This window comes from Sphaerodactylus townsendi, linkage group LG04 (assembly GCF_021028975.2).
Source record: "Sphaerodactylus townsendi isolate TG3544 linkage group LG04, MPM_Stown_v2.3, whole genome shotgun sequence".
In the NCBI taxonomy this organism is placed as follows: domain Eukaryota; kingdom Metazoa; phylum Chordata; class Lepidosauria; order Squamata; family Sphaerodactylidae; genus Sphaerodactylus; species Sphaerodactylus townsendi.
The window spans coordinates 19,566,182-19,576,130 of record NC_059428.1 but is presented as its reverse complement, the minus strand read 5'-3'; the positions used below and the strand labels follow the sequence as shown (position 1 = coordinate 19,576,130).

Below are 9,949 nucleotides of genomic sequence, written 5' to 3'. Positions count from 1 at the left end.
CAGGCTAGTTCTTATGTTCTCATCTTAATATGGCTTTACATTTCATTGTGCCTGCGTAAGGGCAGGCTGCTGCTTCTGGGAGTCAAAGAAAAGGAACTCTGCACATGTTTGGAGTCTCTCCCTCTGCACATGCTCTTTCTTAACCACTACACCAAGCCGACTCTCTTAACTTTTAGCTCTGCAAAAGTTAGGTTGGAATAACGGCACCGGGAAAGAAAGACGCACAGAAGCACCGTTAAAGAAAAAGGAGAGAGAGTGGCGAATGGGACAAAAATGAGAATAAGGATAAGAGGGAAAAGGAGGGGGGAGCAAAGGAAGAATAAAGACAGTGGGAAAGTAAGGGTGAGACAAAGAAAGACAACTGCAGTCGATGGCTTGCAAGTGCATGCATCCCTACATGAAAAAAAGAAAATCAAAACACCATTTCCGACCTTTGTAGGATTAAGAGACGGGACTGGCCCCCTCCTGCCTCCCTTACCTCTAAAAGGTACTGGAAAAAACCCCCCTGGAATACCAGCCACGTGCCAGCAACGGACAACCACAACACGACCATGCGCACTGATGGGACCCGCTGCACTGCCCTCTAGTGTTTGAGCGCAGGAATACACTAATATGAGAGAGACCTCGTCAAGGGCTGAGGTTACCATACCAACCTCCCGGTGGGGCCTGGATTCCTCCTCGAATTATCACTGCTCTCCCGACGAGAGTGAGATCAGCTCCCCAGGACAAAATGGCTGCTTTGGAGGGTAGATTGTATGACGAAGTAGATCCAGCAGTCCCCGTTGGGATAACAACACGTCCCAGATGAGGTTTCCCTGGGGTGTTGCTAGTTTCCCTCTTGCAATTAGCAAATGGGGGGAGGGAGGTTAGGGTAGCCAGATCCTGGAGTTTTGGGGATGGATCTTGGGGAGGACGGAGTGGGTGCAATGCCAGAGAGTCAACCCTCTACATCATAGGTGTCAAATTCCCAGCCCTCCAGATGTTATGGACTACAGTTCCCATCATCCCCTGCCAGCATCCTGGCAGGGGATGATGGGAACTGCAGTCCATAACATCTGGAGGGCCGCAAGTTTGACATCTGTGCTCTACATCCATTGTTTCCAGGGGAACTGATCTCTGTAATCTGGAGATAAACAATAATTTTAAGAACTAGCCTGCTGGATCAGACTAGAGTCCATCTAGTCCAGCACTCTGCTACTCACAGTGACCCACCAGGTGCCTTTGGGAGCTCACATGCAGGAGGTGAAAGCAATGGCCTTCTGCTGCTGCTGCTGCTCTTGGACACCTGGTCTGCTAAGGCATTTGCAATCTCAGATCAAGGAGGATCAAGATGGTAGCCGTAATCAGGGGTAGGGAACCTGCGGCTCTCCAGATGTTCAGGAACTACAATTCCCATCAGCCCCTGTCAGCATGGCCAATTGGCCATGCTGGCAGGGGCTGATGGGAATTGTAGTTCCTGAACATCTGGAGAGCCGCAGGTTCCCTACCCCTGCCGTAGATCGACTTCTCCATAAATCTGTCCAAGCCCCTTTTAAAGCTATCCAGGTTAGTGGCCATCACCACCTCCTGTGGCAGCATATTCCAAACACCAATCACACGTTGTGTGAAGAAGTGTTCCTTTTATTAGTCCTAATTCTTCCCCCCCAGCATTTTCTGGGGGCGTCCTACCTGGAGATTGACATCCCTATTTCCAGATGCTGCCCACAATTTGCAGGAATTTCCCAACCCAACCAAGAGTTGGCAAGCCTATGTTAGGGACAGAGATGGAATTGCTAAAGGACATGAGATTGCCTGGCTTCTCAGGTTTGCAGAACAAACTGGGCTTGGGTAATTTTGTGCTCCACATCACCGCAGTCAGCAATAGCAGGGAATATTTAGTAGACCAGCTCAAGATCGTGACAAGCTGTGGTCCCAATTCCCTCCCACCCCATCCAGCCTCACTAGTTTTACACTTTTAAAAAGTAGATAACAGCATGGGGGGATAGTCAAATCCAAAAACACAGGCCAAATGGACATTATCTGAACATCATTGTTCAGGATTACACTGTTAGCTTCAGTTGTTTGATTTCATAACACATATGGTAGTCGTGTTTAGTCTGCTGCTGGAAGAATAGTCAGCCAGCGACTAACAAGACATGGAATAAGAAAAAGCAGAGGAACTGGACGGCATCTAACAACGTGGACTCAAGCAGCCCACAGAAACTAAAGTAAATGTGTGAGGGGAAGGAGGCAATGGTGATGATTATTTATTATCTATTAGCCTTGCCATCGGTCTTTTGACATCCATTGACCATTTACATGGAATGTTGTTTTAATGTTTTTATTTGTACTGTTTTCATGTTTAATAGTGAATTTGTTTTTATGGCAATGATTTTAGTGACCCGCCCTAAGCCCTGCGGGGATAGGGCAGGATACAACTCCAACAAATGAATGAATGAATGAATGAATGAATGAATGAATGAATGAATGAATGAATGAATGAATGGATGAATAATCTAATGCAGGATTTTGTTTGCAGAAAGTTTTTGCTGACCTTTGCTAGTAGATTCAGGTTTTTTCCCCTTGGCTTTCCATTTTTGGGACATAAATCTGATCGGGTTTTTTTTCAAAGAATATGTTCAAATGTATTTGTTTTCCCCAGAATGGTGGGAGACATTGCATTGCACAGGACTCTGGTAGCCAAGACTAGCCCATGTCCAATTACAGAAACTAAGTAGGGTTAGCACTTGAATGGGAAGGCCACCAAGGACGTCTAGGGTTGCTGCTTAGAAGCAAGTAATAGCAAACTACCTCGAAAACTTTGAAAACCCTTTGAGGTTTCTGTAAGTGGGCAGCACTTGGCAGAGCTTCCCACCACCACAGCAAGGAGAAGAAGAGGGTGGAGAATTGATTGCATTCAGTTCCTGAAGTTCTCAGATCTGTGCCCAACTATGTTAACCAAGTAAACAGTAGCATGTAGCCTCAATTAGATGGAGGAAGGCACTTTTCTCCATTTTGAGGAGCTCTTCTGATGGAATAAGAGACCCCTTAAACTGGAAGAAGGTTTCTTTGGCTAGAAGGAGGTTGTAAACTTTGTTCAGTGGACTAGTAGGAGAGAGGTCACAGCACTGAAGCAATGGTAAGGGACAACCTAGATTGGCTATTTTTTTTTCAGCTGAAACTACAGCATCAGCTTTTCCACTATGTTCTCTGCCACAGCAAATTCCTACTACGGTGAATTTACTCGATCATTCTTGGTCACCCCCGCCCTCGAGTAGACAGCAGATGGATTAACCAAATCCTGTAATTATGAGGATAACGTGGTCTGAAATGCAATCAGATTTGATTCGGGCATAATGGCAGCCAAGAAGTTCTCTTCCTAAGCAGCACATAACACAAAGGGAATATTCTCCCTGAGGCCAAAAAAAATTGCCTGCTGTAGGTGTCTTTTGCAAGCTATTTTCACACAGCTATTTTTGTGTGTCAGGTTACTGCTACAGGGGATGCCTGTTCACGGGCAAAGAGATATTTCTGTATGGAGGGGGCAAGTGTATTAAGTTAAGAAAGCATCTCCATGCAGTGGACAGGTTTGCTCTTGGATTGAGGAAAAAGAATACCTTCTTTACATTAATTCACATTCAGAGCAATTAAGCCCAATGCTGTGTGTGTGTGTTTGTGTGTGTGTTAAGTGCTGTCAAGTTGCTTCCAACTCACAGTGACCCTATGAATCCATGTCCTCTAAAAAACGTTTTATTGTTAACAGCCTTGCTCAAGCAAATTGAGGGCCATAGCTTCCTTTATGGAGTCATGTTTGCCGAAAAATGAATCCTTTGCCATTGGATAAACTTAATCCCATGTAAATATGCCCAGAATTACTGACAGTAAAACTCGCCCAATTGGCACAGGGTTGGGTGTGAAGTCATGAATCACAAGTTAATGGGGCTGAACGAGAATTCTAACAAGAATGGAAAATACACCAGGGTAATCCGAGGGTGGAGGTGGTAATGTGTTGCCTCCTTGAATTTTTAAAGAATAAAGTCTTCATTTAAGAGATGACAGCATCCGTGTAAGAAAGAGATCTTTGTGTAAAAAGAGGCATTGGCGTTTGTGAACGCTGTGGAAATTTCTATGACTTGTCGTTTGGTAGGATTTACTATTTCTCTTTCCCCACCCACCCCTTTTTTTCTTTCTTTCCTTTCCTCTTTCTGAGGAATTACTGAAATAATATTCATTAATGTTTAGTATTTGTATGAGCCCCTCGGTGATAGGGTGGTATAAAAATCTAATAAATAAATAAATAAATAAATAAAAAAATTTTAATAGAACTTGCTGCAAGATAATCTATCTGAGCTCACTTCTACCTGCTTAAAGTTCTCCGGGGTTCAAGGCGAGTTATCTCTCTGTCACAATTACCCTAAACATTCCTGACCGTGACTTTCGTTCATCGAGTTCCATCACCTGCATCCATTCTGAAGATCTCAAACGTGTCTGCGGTTCTCTTGTGCTTCCCTTTGTTGATCAAATTGCCTTCCCAGAACACCTGAATGATTCTGTATGCCCTCTTAACTCCATTGAACAAGGGTTCAGGATCCCATAACACTGCAGTGTTTAGTCATGCATCCCTTGTAAATAATAATGAACCTGTTCTTCCCCACAAGTGAATCTGTTTTTGGTGCCCTGTACTTGGCAAGGACAGAGTGGCGGAGACACAAGCCAGGTTCAACAGTTCTTCCAATGGGTTTATTACTTAAGAGAATTAAGACCCTAACTCCTCCCTTGGGTCTGTCTAAATCAGAGTAGTTGCTTGTCTTGAGCAGATTTGAAGCTGTAGACTGTGTCTTTTCTTGGCTGCTTTCAAGAAACTCCACTGTGTCTTGCTTCCTTTTAGTTCTTATAGTCTTTGTCTGGTTCTAATTGCTGTTAACCTTAACGTGCTCTGTATATCACCATAGACTAGTATGGACCATCATATACATCACGAATATTACAGTCTCCAGCTACCCTTGACACCTTGCTCTGACTGACTGGCTGGAGCTTAAACAGAGAATTGCTGGGTAAAGAGGAGCCATTTGGGGAGGAGCCCTGAAAATGCCATTATGCCAGCCCAATGTTTTTTTTCTAACCGTTTTAAAATTCCATTCCTTACAAGTATGTTAGGGTTTAAAAACCAGACAAAGATCTTGCAGACCCTCAGTAAGACTGGAGTCTGACACCAGATATATGGCTGCAAACGTCTTCAAATATACTGGAATCTATTCCATGAAGCGACTGCTTTGAAAAAGGCACAAGGTTACCAGCTGTAGTTCTTGCCATTTGGAGTTGACGCAGCAAAACCACAGTGAGTTCAAAAACTGAACTGTGGCCCCGACATGCAACTGGTGGATTTAATTTTATCAGCCACATAAAAGAAAACAGGCAGTGCTGCCTATAAGCTGGTTGTAGCCAAAAACCTTCTGAAGGAACCAGCATTTTTCTGATTGGTCTGCATGCGTTTCTGGGGTATAGATCTGTGCCGTTTTTTACATCCTGCTAAAATGGTGCTTAGAGGACATGGCGAAGTCTGAAAGACAATGAGAGATTTATGCAGTGGTGGGATCCATTTCAAATAAATCAATAAATTGACAATTGGTTCAAAGAAATGCGTGTGAGGCTATCCTTTTTCACTGAGTCCTTTTCGTCCTTTGCTTACTCATTCATGGCTTGCCATTTTCTATACGTTGACGGGAAGTCAAAAGGCTTTATCCTAACCACCATCTAATCATGATATATCTGTATGTTGACTCATCATGCGCCTCTCAATGGCTCTACGATTCTGCCACAGTTCTTCCCTCTCCTGTGGGTTTGCACAATCTAGTTGTCTAGCCTAGCTAGATCTTGTGGAAGATTAAGGGACACTATTGGTCATTGCGACCTTCCCCACGTAGACTTCCCTGGCCAACCCACATTTACTTTTGCATTTGCTCTCCCCTCAAACCACAGCCTACCAGGAAGGAAAGGAGAGGAACAGCTGAGTTGTGGGGAAAGATGGCAGGTGGGATTGCTCCATCAGAAGTTGCAGGAATTCTTCAGGCCAGGACTGTTCGTACAGATCCTGGGAGTGGAATGGAACATTAGAATGTAGGACCCAAGTGTAATTTGGCAGGACCCTACATAAATTTGCAACACTGACCTATACACATATGATGAATCTATCTACAATCATTATAAACCTGCCATGCAATGTTACGTGCCCTGAAGAAGTTTTAATTCTATATTTTCCCACACTTCTGAAATAAATCCACAGTCCACGTCCCCCTCCCCCTCCCTCCACTAGGGTGAGTGGGCCATGTGCAGATTCCGGGCCCCCTCCCTCCCCTTTTCTTGCATGCCACCCTCCCCTCCTTCCCCTTGCATGCCACCCCTCCCCCTCCCTCTCCCTCCAGTAGGGTGGGTGGGCCATGTCCAGATGCCGGGGTCCCTCCCTCTCCTCCCCTGCATGCCACCCCTCACTTCCTCCCCTCCCTCCGCTAGGGTGGGTGGGCCATGTCCAGATGCATGTTGCCTGATAACATCAGTGTTGGTAGTTTAGTGTGGTGTTGGAAAAGTACTGTCCAGTCCTCCCCTGCATGCCACCCCTCACTTCCTCCCCTCCCTCTCCCTCCATTAGGGTGGGTGGGCCATGTCCAAAGCATGTTGCCTGATAACATCGGTGTTGGTAGTTTAGTGTGGTGTTGGAAACTGTCCAGTTGAGGCTGACTTACAGCAACACCATAAGGTTTTCAAGGCACAAGACAAACAGAGGTGGGTTGCCATTTGCTTCTGTGTCACGACCTTTGTTTGCCTCAGTTGCCCCCCATCCAGGTGCAAACCAGGGGTGACCCTGTTTAGCTGCCAAGATCTAACAAGATCAGGCTAGCCTAGGCCATGTTAAGATATCAAGGGAAACATGAAGCTGCAAACATAGCCCAATTCATGTTACAACCTTATCTTTCTCACGTGTTTTATTACAAAATCACAAAGTCAGATTCTCTTGTAAGTTCAGGCTTGATAGACAAGATACATTAACTGCAATTACCCCCAGAGCAGAACTGTTTTGTTTAGTTTTTAGTTCTAGCTTGCTGCAACTTTTTTACTTTCCAATGCTTGGTAGTGTGCAAAAATCCACAGGACTATTCATTTCTGTGGATTTAGTGTAGTTTAATTTAGTGTAGTTTAATTTTTTTAATAATTTGGGGGTGGGCAAGATTAGTTTATATTGTTTTCCAGAAATGCAACTTTAACTGCCCAAGCATGTTTCCTCTATCGTAGAGGAAGGGTTAGGGTTTCCCATTCCCCCCCCCCCCCATGCTTTGCCGCTGAACTCTACACAGCATCATTCACCAATACAGCCAGACGGAAATCTTCCAAGGCCATTAGAAATGTTTAAGAACGAAAGAGATCATTTCTGTTTGCTTCATCTTTTATTTTATTATCGTCTTGTCAGAAAAAGGACTACAAATATATAAGTTGGGTTTTTTTTCCCCCTTCTGCAGGGTTTAAAATATTTGAAAGTATAAAATTCCCTGAGTTACATGCATTGCAAATGATTTTATGGGACCTGTCACACATTTCTGTTTCAGTTGACCTAGATAATCATTTGCAGGATTTGATTAGATTCAGATGCCCTCCAATGGTTTAAAACACAAAGAGACACAAAGAGAGACAAAGTATAACAATTTCCCGTGCACTTTGTAATGGGATGAGCTGTTGGGTAAGTTCTTGGATCCCCTTCTCAATTTCCTCCAAAACGCTGCTCTTGGGGGACAGGGGGGACCCCCCAAAAAAAACATGAAATGGGGAGAGTTGGTGATTTGTAGCAGGAGAGACATAGTGATAAAAACTGTGCTCCACTCCAGGAAATGCTGTCCTGGATTCAAGCCAGGGTTGAACATGTTTCATGCAGTATTCTGCCATTCCAAAAAGTCAAGCAAAGAAAACATGTGTCACTCCTCACTTGTCCGATCAAAAATGGCAGGCATAAATTCAGGCATAAATTCTATGTGCACCATACCTCTGTATTACATTCATTCCAAAATGACACCTTTAAACATCCACCGGCGCTCAGCTGAGTCAAAGTCACCTTTCAACAAACCAAGTTGTGCTAGATGAGGGTGATGGGATTCAGACAACTCACACCTGTGTCGACAACCAGCCCGAACTCTCTAATCTTTTTGTTTCTTTATTTCCCAGTCGGTAGGCCATTTAGTACAGGGGTGTCCAACTCTGGCACTTCAGATGATCATGGACTACAATTCCCATCAACTCCTGCTGGTATGGTCAATTTGCCATGCCAGCAGGGGATGATGGGAATTGTAGTCCATGAACAGCTGAAGCGCCAGAGTTGGACACCTCTGTGCTAGTACAAATGTGGTTGTTAAGCAGATAAGCAGGCAGAATAAACGTGATCAGAATTCAACTACTATTGAAGAAGAAGAGTTTGGATTTATATCCCCCTTTCTCTCCTGCAGGAGACTCAGAGGGGCTTACAATCTCCTTGCCCATCCCCCCTCACAACAAACACCCTGTGAGGTAGGTGGGGCTGAGAGAGCTCCGAGAAGCTGTGACTAGCCCAAGGTCACCCAGCTGGCGTATGTAGGAGTGCACAGGCTAATCTGAATTCCCCAGATAAGCCTCCACAGCTCAGGCGGCAGAGCTGGGAATCAAACCCGGTTCCTCCAGATTAGATACACGAGCTCTTAACCTCCTACGCCATTGCTGCTCCTTAACCTCCTACGCCTCCTATGCTCCTTAACCTCCTCCTTAACTTCCTATGCCACTGCAAAGAATGGTTGAAATGAAAGGATTGAGATTGTTGAAATGAAAGGATCGTTTCACCAACAGAAGAGGTTTTCTCTGCCTTTCCCTGGCAACTGGGCTTTCTACCAACAGAAAGGCGAAGTGTTGCGATCGTAATGGGATGCTGAGACCTTAAAAATATAACTTCCATCATGTTTCTGAAGCATCACTTCATAGTCTGATTGAGGGACTGTTTCTTGCGTGAAATCTGGGACTCAGATATAGATGCATGCACTTTGCAACTGCTATGAATGGCGCATGCACATTTTAAAAATGGCTGCTTTTTGCAAAGAGATGCCCCAAAGAGGCAACTCTGCAGATTAAAAAAAAAATCTGGCTGCATGCCTCTGTGTATTTTGCCACATAAGACCATTCAGTGTGCATGCTTTGCCAGGCGAAAAGTATTCTGTACCAAGATTTCCGTACCGAAAGTCAAAAGAAAAGCAACCCTGAAATGAAACGCTTTCTCCCATTCTGTACCACATAACAACTGCCCAAAACCAGGTGGCTCTTTGGACAAGCGTGAGACGCTGCTTTATCTCACGGATCCCTCTCCTTCAGAACTCCCTGTTCCGATTGGCAGCAGCTCTTTGGTACAACAAGGTCTTTCCCGAAACCTGGCACCAAAGATTTGAGGGACTGAACCGTGTGCTTAGCCGCCAAGCCAACACCACTCCCCAAATTCTCCTTAGGGGAACCAGGAAGTCTGTTGTTTGGGAAGAAAATAGCCTTGGGTGGAAGGAATGAGCTGTGCAGTTCTTCAGACCCAGGGCACGGATTTAGGCCGTGGGAAATGACGACCTGTTTTGTGCCTTTTCATCATTTACTAAAGCACAGTAAATTCGGCAGTTGACAAACAAGCTTTTTTAAGGCAGTTTACAAATAACCAGTAAGGGCTGGTGAGGTCCAGAGGCCTGCATGTTGTACTAGGGCTGAGGAGAACACCTCTCCTTTCAGCCTAAAAGCTCAGTTGGTGACCTGGGGTCAGTTACTCTCTCTCTCTCTCTCCCCCCCCTCTCCCTACCTACCTACCTAGCTTACCTTGCAAGGTTATTGGTAAGAAAATAAGAACTATGTGTGGCCCTCTGAGCTTCTCAAAAGAGGAGTGGGATAAAACAAAAATTTAACCGTGAACTAACCAGGATTATTTCAGATT

At 44.8% G+C, this 9,949-nt stretch overlaps 1 long non-coding RNA gene across 1 annotated transcript; it reads right to left on the bottom strand.

Moving 5' to 3' along the window:
• Nucleotides 1–7,405: 7,405 nt before the first annotated feature.
• LOC125431030 lies at nt 7,406–8,537 on the bottom strand. The gene is made up of 2 exons (XR_007244270.1): nt 8,347–8,537; nt 7,406–8,218 (listed from the first exon to the last, which is right to left on the bottom strand). It is a non-coding gene; the product is annotated as an uncharacterized LOC125431030 (long non-coding RNA).
• Nucleotides 8,538–9,949: the final 1,412 nt, after the last annotated feature.